This window comes from Anabrus simplex, chromosome 2 (assembly GCF_040414725.1).
Source record: "Anabrus simplex isolate iqAnaSimp1 chromosome 2, ASM4041472v1, whole genome shotgun sequence".
Lineage (NCBI taxonomy): Eukaryota > Metazoa > Arthropoda > Insecta > Orthoptera > Tettigoniidae > Anabrus > Anabrus simplex.
In genome coordinates, this window is record NC_090266.1 from 504,267,969 (window position 1) to 504,283,667 (window position 15,699).

The following is a 15,699-nucleotide window of genomic DNA, read 5'->3' on the forward strand; positions in this document are numbered from 1 at the left end:
TGTAATTGGAATCTCCTTTAAAAATAGTATTGTTTTGTTTTCGGAAAATCGTCTTCGGGGGTAGGTTTGATAATAAGTATAGAAGGAGTTGAATTCTGTTTAAGAGGATACTTATTTCTCAAAAACTAAAGATGTTACAGACGTGAAATTTGGTATTTTAATCTCCTTTAAAAGTGAAGAAACACATATTTTTTGTTTTCGCAAAGACCACTCAAAGGGAGAGGGGGTGGAGTAAAAGGGAAAAGGAAGTAGAATTCATTTTATGAGGATACTTATATCTCAAAAACTGAAGATGTTACAGAAGTGAAATTTGGTACTTATTTTGAATCTCCTTCAAAAATAAAGAAACACGTACATCCTTGCTTTCGGAAAATTCACTTAAGAAGCTCAAGAGAATTGGAAAAATGGGTGAATTTTGAAAATGAGTACCGGTATATCTGCAGTATAGTTAAAAAACATAACATGTTACAGACATGAAACTTGGTATTTGGAAAGTCCTTTAAATACAGGAACACGTACTTATTGTCTTCGGAAAAGACCCTTAACGGGGGGGTGAAAAGAACTGAAGAAAAAAGTGAATAAATTTTAATGATGATGCTTATATCTCACAAACTGATGATGTTACAGACGCGTAAATTAGTGTTTATAATCTCCTTTAAAATTAAAGGAACATGTGCTTCTTTCTGTTTTTGGAAAATGGGAAGGACTGATAATAGGGTTAAATATTTTTATGGGGATTCTTATAACCTATCTCAAAAACTGAAAATGTTACGACGTGGAGATAGATATTTGGAATCTCCTTTAAAAATACACTTTTTTAGATTTGAGGGAAGACAGTTTCTCATATATAGAGTTCTATGTTGCATGGTCATCTTAGCCCCAAAAAACAAAAACACAAACGAGGTTTACAATGAGGTTCCGGGGTAAATGAAACTCAATTTTTCGGTGAACGTTTATACTTTAGGCATTTTCAGATAGTGTCTTAGAACAGTACGGAGGAACGATTACTTTTATTATTGAACGAAATCCACGCGAGCGAAGCCGCAGGTAACTGCTAGTTTATTATATTTAGTACATGTTTCGTCACCTAAGGGACATCGTCAGCTTTAATAAATTAATATTAGTATATCAGAATACAAAATAGATATTATTAAAATTGGAAAGACACATTAAAATATTGATGTATGCTACAATATTTAAAACAAGATCTTAGAAATTTTGTTAAAATTTGAGTCATTTGATCGATAAAAACAGTTGAATTGTCCATGATACTCTCAATAATATTCTTGGGAAATAACTAATTTATTCACTACAACATTTTACAGTAACTTTCCTGTTGTTGTTTGAGTCATCAGTCCATAGACTGGTTTGATGTAGCTCACCACGCCACCCTATCCTGTGCTAAATTTTTCATTTCTACGTAACTATTACATTCTACATCTGCTCGAATCCGCTTGTCATATTCATACCTTGGTCTATCCCTAGCGTTCTTATCACCTGCACTTCCTTCAAAAACCGACTGAACAAGCCCGGGGTGTCTTAAGATGTGTCCTATCATTCTATCTCTTCTTCTCGTCAAATTTAGCCAAATCGATCTCCTCTCGCCAATTCGATTCAGTATCTCTTCATTCGTGATTCGATCTATCCATCACACTTTCATCATTTTTCTGTAACACCACATTTCAAAAGCTTCCATTCTCTTTCTTTCTGAGCTATTTATCGTCCATGCTTCACTTCCATTCAATGCCACGCTCTACACGAAAGTCTTCAAAAAAAAATCTTTCTAATTCCTATATCATTGTTTCAAGTGAGCAAGTTTCTTTTGTTAAGAAAGCTCTTCCTTGCTTGTCTAGTCTGCATTTTATGTCCTCCTTACTTCTGCCATCGTTAGTTATTTTACTACCCAAACATTCATCTACTTCCTTTAAGACTTCATTTCCTAATTTAATATTTCCTGCATCACCCGCCGTCGTTCGTCTGCACTCCATTACTTTTGTTTTGGACGTATTTATTTTCATCTTGTACTACTAACCCAAGACTTCGTCCATACCATTCAGCAGCTTCTCGAGATCTTCTGCGGTCTCAGATTAAGTAACAATATCATCAGAAAATCTCAAGGTTTTGATTTCCTCTCCTTGGATTGTGATCCCCTTTCCAAATTCCTCTTTGATTTTCTTTACTGTCAGTTCCATATAAACATTGAAAAGGAGGGGGAACAAACTGCAGCCTTGCCTCACTCCTTTCTGGATTGCTGCTTCTTTTTCAAAGCCCTCGATTCTTATCACTGCTGACTGATTTTTATACAGATTGTAGGTAATTCTTCGTTCTCGGTATCTGATCTCAATCACCTTCAGAACCTTAAATAGTTTGGTCCAATCAACATTATCGAAAGCCTTTTCTAGATCTATGAATGCCATGTACTTGGGCTTGTCCTTCTTGATTCGATCCTCTAAGATTAGACGTAAGGTCAGGATTGCTTTACGTGTTCCTACGTTTCTTCTGAAGCCAAATTGATCTTCTCCCAACTCAGCTTCAACTTGTTTTTCCATTCTTCTGTAACCAATACGTGTTAAAATTTTGCATGCATTAGATACTAAACTAATGGTGCTCTAGTTTCACACCTGTCATCACCGGCTTTCCTGGGAATAGGTATAACACAACATTCTGCCGAAAATCGGATGGGATTTCTCCCGTCTCATACATCTTACACACTAAATGGAATAACTTTGCCATGCTGGTTTCTCCTAAAGCAGTCAGTGATTCAGAGGGAATGTCATCAATTCCAGGTGCCTTGTTCCTATTTAGATCGCTCACAGCTCTGTCAAACTCTCACCTCCAAATTGGGTCTCCCATTTCATCAGCATCAACAGCCCCTTATTGTTCCAGAACCAAATTATCTACATCTTTACCTTGATACAACTGTTGGATATGTTCCTGCCATATTTCTGCTTTATCTTCTTTCCCTAGAAGTGGCTTTCCATCTGAGCTCTTAATATTCATAGACCTAGATTGCCTTTCTCCAAAGGTTTCCTTGCTTTTCCTGTATGCAGCATCGTTCTTTCCTAGGACCATACAACCTTCGACATCCTTGCACTTCTCCTTCAGCCAGTCTTCCTTAGCTACCTTGCACTTTCTATGAACTTCATTCTTTAATCACCTGTATTCTTTTCTGTCCTCTTCATTTATAGCATTCTTGTATTTTCGTCGTTCATCAATCAGGTCTAGTATCTCCTGAGTTATCCGCTGATTCTTAGTTGATCTTTTCTTCCTTCCTAACATTTCTTCAGCAGTCCTACTGACTTAATTTTTCATGATTATTCACTCTTCCTCTACTGTGTTTCCTTTAGCCTTCTCATTTAGTCCTTGTGCAACGTGTTCCTTGAAACTTTCCTATGTACTCTGTAAGAAGACAAATTCTTAATTGCATCCCTTCTATAAAGTGCTTTTTTCCAGGAGAAGCATAACAATAAAGCAAATCTGAACGGATCCCTCCTCCCCCTCAGTGGAATTGCCAAAACTTTCAGTGTAACTAAACGCTCTGTTACAAAGCCAAGCATAAACGTTTAATAGAAGAACAATTGATTCAATTCGCATGACACAAATTCACTGGGTACAATACTTATAGTAACTATAATGATTTTCTGAAAAGAACAACTAAGTTCGTGATTACCATTGAAATAACAATTTATAAAACAATATTACGTTAAAGAATATTATGTTATTGTTATTATATATTATTATTATTATTATTATTATTATTATTATTATTATTATTATTATTATTATTATTATTATTATTATTAGAATTACTCAACGGAGATATACGTGAATTCTGTAAGTAACATTCAACTGATGTTGCGAAATAACTTGATCATCCTCAGTTATGGTTTATTTTGCAGAATTAATTACAGTAAAATAAAAATAAAAGAATACTACAATACATTGTAATTACACATTTTGAAACCTACTGAAGAATGTTTTTACAAACCAGACAATTCAATTTTGATCTTGTTTGACAACTCACGCATGCAGTAAGATCTTGTGACAAATAAGCTTTCTTCTTCCTGTGTATAATATAATGAAAAGAAAGCAGATTTTCGGTGGAAATATGCAGCTTCTTGAAATTCTCTGTGTGATGACTGCTGGACTGGAGTAGTTAAGCGTTCGCTAAGTCTGTATAAGTTGGTAAGACTGAACCGTATTCGGTTACCATTATAGCCTAATGAAATACGAGAAACCCAAGTTGGCAACTTTCACGACAGGTGAAAAGCCTTTTGACTCCTAATATCATGGGCACCTCTGACTGACAGGTCAGAAGAAAGGTAATATGAAGGAAGACAGTTGATTTTCTCCAACATAGGATGGTGAACGTGAACGTGCTTCTTGGTCTTACACATCAAGTACTTCCGCTTAGAGGCTCATAAATTCACAGGTGGTACCACTATTGTTGGATATGTCGAACAATCAAGGTGCACAGAACTCAAAAGTCAACCACTTCCACATGAAAGCTTCATATATAGAGGTAATTTGTTGTATCACATGACTTGATTTCGTGATCTTAACCGCTTAACTTCCAGGTATATGTGGAATACAAACCATCTTGACAGAACATTTCGTTTCATAACTCCATATGCGATGTGCAGTGGCTAGTATCGCCTTGGTGAGAAAACAATGATGATATCACTCAGCTATCACGACCCATTGTAAACTTCTAAACTTCTGATCAAATGTACATCTACTACATTTACTGTTATACGTCTTTTTCTATTGCGTAGCTTTCTTGCATGAATACAAATTGAGTAATGTAAGAGAAAATTTCACTATGTTCTTATAGAATTGAATGGTGAATATGACAATAAGTTCCACAGTTCCTTCACGTTGCGTGCGAGTATAAAAGTACAAGAGAGAATAATAAACCACATGGTCATGCCTAAGGAGCTGGAATTCATTACATTAATGGAGATAAAAGGATGTATGTAAATCCTACAATAACAATTCATACAATTCATTATGTAAAATCTGTTTCAAAACTGACATAAGGCTAATTTTACTAATAAGTTCCAGGCGAAATATCTAGTAATTACAACAATCATTTGAATTCATCAGCATTTTTAAAGGAGAAAGGAGAAGGGTGAGTGAGAGGGAGAGAATCCTCCGATATTGTAATCTTGTTGGTGCACAGAGCTGTGAGAATGAAAGACGAGTCTCTGCGAGCCAAATGATACTCCATTACAATCTTCAGAACACGCTCGCCCTAACAATCAACAATCTCATACATCCAAGTCGTTACACAGATTTAATAGCAGTAGAATAACCGATATACGTCATCAAAACAAACAGAAAAAAGACTCCTCTGTCGTCTTCTGAAGGGAATATATAGAACGTTTAAGAATAGAAATCCGTCATTTTGAAACACGATTTTAGATGAACACAAAAGGATGGGCATTAGAGTGAAAATACCTCTACTTCTACCTAGTTGTTTGGTATCTTTTCCAGAACACCCATCCCCGCTCATCTCTCGTTCCATTTCCTCCGCTCATTCCTACAGCTGATGTGTTTTCCATTATGGACATAAAAAGGAGAACCTCTCAGCCGAACACAATGGTGAGCTACTCGAGGAAAGATGGCCTGAGGGAGGGGAGTCGTTAATGACAATCACCAGATAAACAATGCAACATTCATTGTCGCTGTCTAATGTATGCCGTAGCTCACAAATTGTTCATTTAAGAAGAATAGTTTCGTGAAATAAATTACATTTATCAAAAGATCCATACTGACTGCTGCCATGGAATGACACGATTTCATCAAATCCGTAAGTATTAGTTAGTGTGAACTGTCCACTTTCAACTTCGGGAATCATGTCAGTTTTAATAATTGAAAACTCACAAGATGATATCGTCTTCAAGTAATGTCTCTTACAGGTTTCTAACGAACTTAATTTGTGCCAAATTTCATGTTAACACTCGTGTCCCGTACGATACAATTTTTTTATGTTAAACGTTTCATGATACAGCGACCACGCTTCTGATCGAATGGATAGAATGACATTGTTTTACACCATCCAAACTTCCACTTGGCCGTAATACGTAGCGCGAGGGGGGGGGGGGAGGAGATTAGAAAACAACCTATGGTTGCTAATCACACTTTCACCATCAATAACCATTAAAATGATCCTGACGGACCATGTGCAGATTAAAGACCACTCATATATTTTATTCTATTTTTGAATGCATTTCCGTATATGTTGGTGTATAGGCAATTGAAGCCGGCTTTCTGTGCCAAACTATATAATTATTCACCTATACAAACTGAATATACTGTGCACGATAACTACTTAAAATTAAATTAAATTTAAAAATCAACACGTAATATAATTTTGTTGAAATTTAAACTATCATCGAAGTGAAAAATGAAATGGCGTATGGCTTTTAGTGCCGGGAGTGTCCGAGGACATGTTCGGCTCGCCAGATGCAGGTCTTTCGATTTGACACCCGTAGGTGACCTACGCGTCGTGATGAAGATGAAATGATGATGAAGACAACACATACACCTAGCCCCGTGCCAGAGAAATTAACCAATGATGGTTAAAATTCCCGACCCTGCCGGGAATCGAACCCGGGACCCTTGTGGCCAAAGGCCAGCACGCTAACCATTTAGCCACGAAGCCGGACATCATCGAAGTAATTAATACAGTTACTATGATTAAAAATACAGTCGAACTTCGATATATCAAACCTCCATTACTCGATCTTTCAGTATCTCGAAGTAAGTTGCATTTCCCAGTCGTTTGTCCAATTCTTCACTTTTATTTATATCTGTATGTCTCGAAATTCGGTTACAGGAATTTCTTGATTTCTCGAAGCAAAGATTTCTTCCTTTGTGGCAAAAAGTACACTGTAACTCTATTTTTGTGCAACATTAACTGTGCAATACGGGATTTGTGTTTTGTGAGAAACAGTAAACAAGTAACGAAAGATTTGAAGTGATGCTGGGAGCTAATATGATGGGAACCGGGAGACTAAAACTTCTAATGATCGTAAAATCGGCGAAGCCTCTCGGTTTCTCGGGTGTGCATTAATTACCGGTCACGTACGAAAGCAACCCGCGAAGTCGCGGCTGACAAGCTCCATTTACGAATTTCGGCTGCGTGGTATTGACGAGAAGTTTCAAAGTGAAGGAAGGAAAGATTAACAGCAAAGAACAGAAGAGACTAACGGGTTTCTTCCGAAGGTGTTAACCGAGGTATATTTCTGGTTTAACTACTGTATGTAATGTATCCTGTCTTCTAAGAAGTTACTATAAAGAGGGTTATAATTAAAGTGATGCCGTAAAATATTGTTTGTATAGTTTTAAATACTGTTAAAATAATGTACTCAGTATAAGCCCGTAGATGTAGATTGTAAGGGTTCAAATCTCGTTACAAGGTGATATCTGTAATTTTATTATTATTATTATTATTATTATTATTATTATTATTATTATTATTATTATTATTATTATTATTATTGTTGTATCTGTATTATTATCTTATCTGTGAAATTACTATTATTGTAATTATTATTATTGTTCAATTCAATTATGCAATGATGATCGCTTGCGTGATTGTAGTTGAATATATGTATGTATACGTGTGTGTAGATTAACACTAAAACCATGTACAGTAAGACTTGGTACATAATATCATACATGGATATGCTTTGTAATAAAATTTGACATTGCAACGCACATGTTGCAATACTGCTAGCGTAACTGCCGAGTCAACGTTCCGTCATTGTGTGCATTTAGCGGTGAGCTCGTGTTCTTGGAGATACCTAGAGTGCTCAGGGCAATTTCACCATTGTATGTAACAGTTTGAGTCGGGTGGGAGTATATCGTAGTTACTTCTGGAGGTTGCTAAGATGTGTCAACTAATGTCTATATAAGCTGGCAGTACATTGTAACGTCATTGGTCATTAGTCATTGGGAGAGTGAGGCCACAGTTAGTCGGTCAGACAAATGGACAGTGAACAGTGAGTGAGTCAATTGGGAGGAGAGACCTCAGCCGGTCAGTTAGTTGAGTTGGAGGGAAAGACTTGCCATGAAGTCATATGAACGGACAGACTTGCCAAGAAGTCATATGGTTATAGACACCAGGAGGTGTTGTACTGAGATGATAGTAGTCAGTCATCTGGATGGAGAAGCAGCAGTCACGCGGTTACTTAGTCGTCAGTGAAACAAAAAGGATACATCACCAAATTAGGCTTGATACATCTACAGCAAACACCAACTCAAAGGAATACGTCCTAATTACACTCAAAGTGTTGAAGGTACAGTAAAGTGAACCAGTGAGGGATAAATTTCATGCATATTTTCTAAATGTCCGGTGAAGAAGAATTCAAATTTAATGCCTAGTTTCTTTCAGTTGTAATGTCATAATTTTATATTTTCATCTGATTTATTTTTTCTAAACTATTCAAGAATATATTTTGCTCTATCGAATTAATTTATCATTTTAATTCAAGAGCAGAATTAGATAACCTCAAATTTAATGGGGAAACCTAACACCAACCTCCTTTTCCTAGAACCTATGTGGTATTTTGTCAAAAGTAAGCTTAATCCCCACACCCTTTTATTTTATTAAACTTCATTTTGTCGCCGAAACGTGAGGCTCGAATAAATTATGAACTTGCTTTGAATGACAGCATGTCATAAGTTCATTTTGGGAAAAGCATGCACATTTAAGCCAACAGAATTATTACCGGTAAATGTGAGGAGTTTAATTTTTTGATTTATAATTGTATTTTGGGGGAATGTCAAGGGATTTAACTCTATAAGTAACAAAATGGAACAAATGATTAGTAGTAACGAAAGTAGTAAGAAAAAGAGGGAAGAAATCATTAGTCGTAGTACCGAAAATAGGAATAAACAGATGAAACGAATGGAATAAATAATTGTGAGTAGGAACGTTACTTTTAGTAAACAGATTAACAATAACATGGAAAAATTAATTGATGGTAGGAACAGTGAAATAATTAGTAATATACATAGTAAGATATTAGAAGCAAATAATCAAACATCTATGTTAGAAAATAAGTCAAATGAAAAGTGTGTAGAAATGGGAGGTGAAATGAAATTGAATCGGAGCAATCTTCATACTCAGACCGAGCAAGTCAAGGGATCATGTACAGGAAACAGTAACAACATCGTACCGTTAAGTAATAACATTACTAGTACTCGAGAAGAAATTCATGAGGTAGTCGAGAAAAGATTGGACAAGATTTACAATGCAGTTGGGGAACATACGAGGGAACAGATTAGTAGAAATGAAAAATTGAACGCTAGCTTGGGCGGTTCATTGAAGTACGGAAAAATTAGGAAACGCTATCACAGCAGGTGAGAGAGAGAAAGAGAGACAGAGGAAGAATTGCAGGATGAAGTGAGTATAGTGGAAGGAAATGCTGAGAGAGTAGTGGAAGAAAAAGTTTTGAGTTGTCAGAGAGTGCAAAGGCAGGAATTTAGAGGTGAGACGGAGGGAGAGGTGATGGTAGCGAGTGGTTTCTTCAGTAGGGATCTTGATTTACCAATGTTTTCTGTAAAACAGTTCAATCCTATAGAATTTGTAAAACTAATTGAGAAAAGATTTGCAAGTAAGTTGAGGAATAATATTATTGAATGGGAAAATGTGTTGGAGATTTTGTCGAATGTTTTTTCGGTGAAAATAAAATATGGTTTCTAGTGTACTGGAATAATATGTCAGATTTAGGAGAATTGAAAGAGTAGTTAATTGACAGGATTTGGGAGGAATGTGTACAAGGGCGCGAGAGAGAACGCATGATGACTAGTGAAAGTAATATAGTAGAGAAAGGGGGAAATGTTAGCCGAGTATCAGAAGAGAGGTAGTAATCATGATCAGCAGAGGATTAAGAGTTATGTCGATAGTGATAGGAGACATTTATTTTATTTATTTATTTATTATGGCTTCTTTCGTGTGGCGAAGTTAGGGCACACGGCCCTCTCTTACACTTAACCACAATACAACAAGTAATATTAAGGTTGCCTATTACTAATTATACTAATTATACTACTTATACTATTTCCTAAATTAAGCTTAAGTTACACACCCACACAGTATGCACCTTATTAGCTTATTAGCTCGTTACTTCAGTCCTATTTTCTATCTCACGCATACACTTAAACACACACACTTACAATGTACACACTTATCAACACACCCTTTCGTTTACATTATATAAAACTAACAGAAACAATTTTTAATCTTACAATTACCAATCATACGCACACAATACACACCAATACACACTTCAATCGGTAACTCTCAACAGAAAGTCTCGGCAAGATATTTTAAATTTGAGGAAAGCGTCAGTGCCCCTGACACTTACTGGCAGAGAATTCCAAAGCCTGGAACCGGTCACAATAAAAGATCTATTATACACAGAAGAGTGGTGAAGAGGAATAGCTAGAGTGGAGCCTGAACGAGTGTTACGGTTATGGAAGGAAGAGAGGAAGTGAAGTTTAGATGAAATATACTGGGGGGAGTTACGATGCAGAAGTTTGTGTATTAAGACAAGTATATGATATTCACGTCTCTTATCAGGTTTTAACCAGTGCAGTACTTGATAGTAAGGAGTAATATGCACATCATACCTTAGGTTAAAAATGAATCTAAGGCAACAATTCATAACACGCTGCAGTTTCCTAGTTTGCTCTTTAGTAGCCTCTACCAAGATAACATCACAGTAGTCAAGGATAGGAAGAATTAGGGTCTGTGTTAATATTTGCCGCATATTTAGTGGTATAATATATTTATTTAATTTCAGTGGGTGTAGAGTAGCAAACGCCTTCTGACTTACGTTTTTGATATGTTATGTCCAATTTAGATTTTCAGTCATAGTCACCCCGAGATTTCTCACTGTTTTACTCTACGGAATTGTGCTATTATTTTTATTTCTAGAGGAGGAATGATCGAATCGTTGATCTTGTGTAGGAGCTTCTGGAAACCGACAATGATAGTTTGCGATTTTGATGGATTTACGAGAAATCTGTTTGAGAGAGCATATTCACTGAGTTTCTTCATGTCATTATTTATGCACTTTACTGCGTTTGGTAATTCGCTTAAGCTGCAATGGTAATAAATTTGGAGATCATCAGCATATAAGTGATAATTACACGTTTTTAGAGAAGATGAAATGTCATTGATATTCAATGTAAAAAGCAACGGTCCTATAATACTACCTTGTGGCGTGCCAACTTTCCTTGTACGGCATTCTGAATTTTTTTCGCTAGTTATCACCCGCTGCCTCCGAACTTTCAAATATGACGTAAAAAAGTTCAGTACTAAAAGTTCAAACAAGTAAGATTCCATTTTATTAATTAGTAGCTGTAAGTCTATTGTATCAAATGCACCACTGAAACCCAGCAGCGTTAGTACTGTAACTTGTCGTTGTTCCATAGCTAGTCTGATGTCTTCTATCACTTTAAGGAGAGCCGTGGTAGTGCTGTACCCTTTCTTAAAGCCCGATTGTAATGGGTCAAGGAGAGAATAGTTATTTAAATATTTCAATAATTGCTCGTACACCAGTTTTCCAAAGCCTTAGAAAGCGCTGGAAGAATAGAAACTGGGCGATAGTCAGAGGTCAGCTTAGGATCGTTTATCTTGGGCACTGGGATGACATTAGCTTGTTTCCAAAGTGCAGGGAAAGTTCCATTTCTAAGACAGTAATTGAATAAATGTGTGATAATCGGGAGGATAGCGCCTATTATATTATATATGAAATGCATAGGAATGTCATCTACTCCTACTGCTTTAGATTCAATAGAGTATAGTACTTTTTTAATTTGGTTGCTAGTGACCTCTTGGAATGAAAATTGAGGACGGTTAGGTGGAGGGATGGCTGGTTGATTCGTATTTCATTCTGCCTGATGACTGGTTTAAACGCGATTCGTTGTTCAGAGAAATACGTAATAAGCTCGTCTAGGGGAAGAGTTGGTTCTCGTTGCTGTTGTTGGCCTTTTACGATACCAAGAGAGCGTAGTTCTTTCCAGGAATTCCTGGCATTCAGTTTACCTGAAAGACAGTTTAAGTACTTAAATTTCTGATTTCTGATTTCTTGCTTAATTCCGTTCCTAAGTACCCGATATTTTTCAAAATCGGATTCGGTACGGGTACGTTTGTACCGTCGGAACCATGAATCACGGCGAGCCATCAAATTCTTAATTTTGTCATTTAACCATGGGAAGGGAGGGGGCGACTCACTTTCACTTGTCGTTTGGGAGCGTGTTTGTCGTATAGACTAGTAATGAGGGAATTTAGTTTGTCTATTTTTGCGTCAATATCGTCTAGTAGTAGAATATCATTCCAGGGTAGGTTGTAGGCGTCATACTTCAGTTGATCTAAATTAATATCTCTTATATTCCTACAAGTGGTGAACTTAGGTTTGTATTTGGGTATGCGAAGAGAATAGGATAAATAAACTAGGTCGTGTGTTGAGATCGATGGAACAGGAATTTGGCCGTGATTTATGGCTTTCTGGGGATTGTTTGTTATGATTAGATCGATTAGTGAGTGTGAAGTGTGATTATTGCTATATATGGTCGGTAGGATTTAATGGGAGAATCGCAAGGTTACAGGAAAATAGTATATCAATTAGTTTGTCCTTCTGAGCTGATTCTTTCAGTAAGTTTCTATTTAAGTCTCCTAATAGTACTATGTGTTCGTAAGTTGGTACTAGGTTGAATAAACAAGCTTCCAACTCCGTCATGTTCACTATATCTGGAGTTTTATAAACTACGGCGAAGAGGACTTTCGTCCCTTTAACGGTGATCTCCACGAACATGAACTCTGGTCCCGGTTGAGTGGCATTTTCTGATTTGCATATTACTCTACCTCCCAAGTCATTTCTGAAATAAAGGGCTACACCGCCACCTTTCCTACCATCCGTTCTATCCCAGCGGACGAGTTCGTAATTATTAATATTTACATGGCGGAAGGGATGGCAGGCCTTAGCCAAGTTTCGCTAATACAAAAAACATGTACGTCATTGTCGTTAACATTTGTACGTATTTCATCTATGTGAGCAGGGAGAGAGAGAGCATTCACATGGCAACATTGCAAACCGCATGTGCACTTGGGATATTCGTACATGACGACTTAAAAACGAGGAAAATATTTAAATCACGAAACAATTACACTTACAAGCCGGAGTTCCTATTCGTAGAAATTTAAGTTCTTGGTAAAACATGGTAACTTGAGGTAGTGTATCATCCACCGAAGACCGAAGGAAGCGTTGCAGTATTTATTATCCAGGTATGAAGATATGATTTTAACGGATGACTTCAACTTTAGTTAGCACTGCTGTTTAATCTCACTCAGTATAGCTGTCCTTCGGAATACGTTGACCAGGCTTCGTGAGTACCTCAATTAATTTCTCAAAATATTACTGTGCCAGTACATAAACTGTCGTTTCAACATTTCATTATTTAACCCATATCTGTCCAAATTATTTTTCTGTGGAATATTGCGATATATTTCGTAAGTACAGTTGTTTGTAACCTAAATGAAAGGCTTATTATGATTTTAGGTTTCATTAACATATTTTCGCGGAGATTTACCGTGTCGACGTATGTCGACAGTGAGCATGAACGGGTGGGGTAAGTGACATGCTCAAAAAAGGAACTTTTCTTCTCATTTTAAGCTTATATGAATGTAATAATTAATCAGTTAGTGAATATCAGTCACATAAGTGTTGAATACGCAGAATATATTTAAAAAACTTGATTCAAAACATAAATGTGGAACAGTTTCGCCTCAATTTAGAATGCATACTGTTTCAAAACAAAAGGACAATCCTCGTATGTTTATAGTACCTACTTGTTATACACACAATACCACATTTTGAGCCAGTATAATCACTCTGAAAACAGCAAAAAAGGAAAACTACGAGTAGAATTTCAAAACAGTTTAGTCTGCGTTTTGAGGTTACACTTTGCTTCTCTTCAACCAGTCTTTTTAGCGTGAGTGAAATGACTCGAAGCAAAGGACGTGGCTGCCAACGTTACATTTTTGCACTGTTTCCTGGCAGCTTTACCACATTGAGCGCACCGCACTTGCTTCCCTCTTGTTTCGAGGTAGTGGGATACCCCATCGGAACGCACTTCTGACAACACGCGTGAAGATACTTTCGTACTCGGTCTTCATGCGTTAGGACGCGTAGCGACACGAGATAGGATATATGTCCTAACGATGTAGCGTGTGAAGCCGAGAAGGTCTAAATTGGGGTCAAACAGTAAAGTTGCCATGCATTGTCCATGGAGACGTTCAGAAGGAACACGATTAGAGGCCAGTACCATTTCTTGTTTTTGATGCTGATGCGGTAACAAGATACATTTTGATCCAATTGATCGATGCTCCCCATGTGCATATTATGCAGAATTATACATGCTCGCTGAATTACTGTTATGTATTTCATTTCAGCATTACCATTGTACCATTTTCACTTATTTTTGTACACACTAGTTCAGCATCAGCCCGGAGTTGATTACCAGAGAGTCTGTAAATATCTCCACAAGACTCATCATCACCGCTATCCCCGTCGCTATGGAAAGCATTTTCAGGTTGTTCTATGTATATATTAGCATCTAGGTTGTTTTGTGATTCCTCTAGGATGATTACGTCCTGCTCGACGGTCACTCTGAGAAGAATACATGAAAATTGTATATCAGTACTGAGGCAGTCCCATTCGCGCCCACTGTCGACATATGTCGACGTGGAAATTGTTTGCTCTGCTAGACAAAAGCAACTATAAATCGGCCATAAATGAATTCAAAATCTGTTAAAGGCATGTTTCGTTATTACGTTTACCACAACAGTCCGATCTTACTTTCAACTGTAACAATATTATAAGAAAATAGTACTCACCGCGACGGAAGCGTCATCCTCTTGAGTATATACGGAATGATATTTCATACGCAGCCACGATATAAGGCGCGAAAACGAGTGATTCTTGTTTTCGTGCTGTGCAATAAGTATCAGACTATGAACTGTAAACAATGCAACTCAAAAATATTATTCAGGTTTACCGATATAAGATCAACAATATTCAGATATTAACGTCGACAAATGTCGACAGTGGGCACATATGGGTTAAAATAAGTGTCTGGATTATCCTCTGTAAATATTATAAAATTCAAGAAGTGACTCTACCTTCTTATAATAGGTGTAATGTTTTTCTGTCCATCGTGGAAGAAACTGGGTCTAGCTCGTTCTATTTTAAATATTGACACACCCGGAAAATGTCTAATGATTCTTGATGTCCCCCTATTTGTAATCTTACAACAAATGATGTATTTACATCGTATAATTTCTCAAATTATTTCCCAATCATGTCATTCATACAGGGAGGAAATACCACCTTGATGGAAGTGAAATATTGGAAGCTTCATTGAATGGGGATTCTTCAGATCTAGACATTAGTGATGATGACGAAACTGATGATGATGGAAATCAGAATTTTGATCTTGCTTCTCGAATCAGCGAAGATGATACTACTCCTGCTTTGTCCGAAAATGACGAGGATGATAGTGATCATGACAGCGAAGTTGAGGGTTCTTATATAAATTCACGTGAGGGGAGAGAAGATAATAACTGGCCTCAAACCAGACGGCAATTCTGGAGGAAAAGTGAAGGATGTGTATAATTGTATT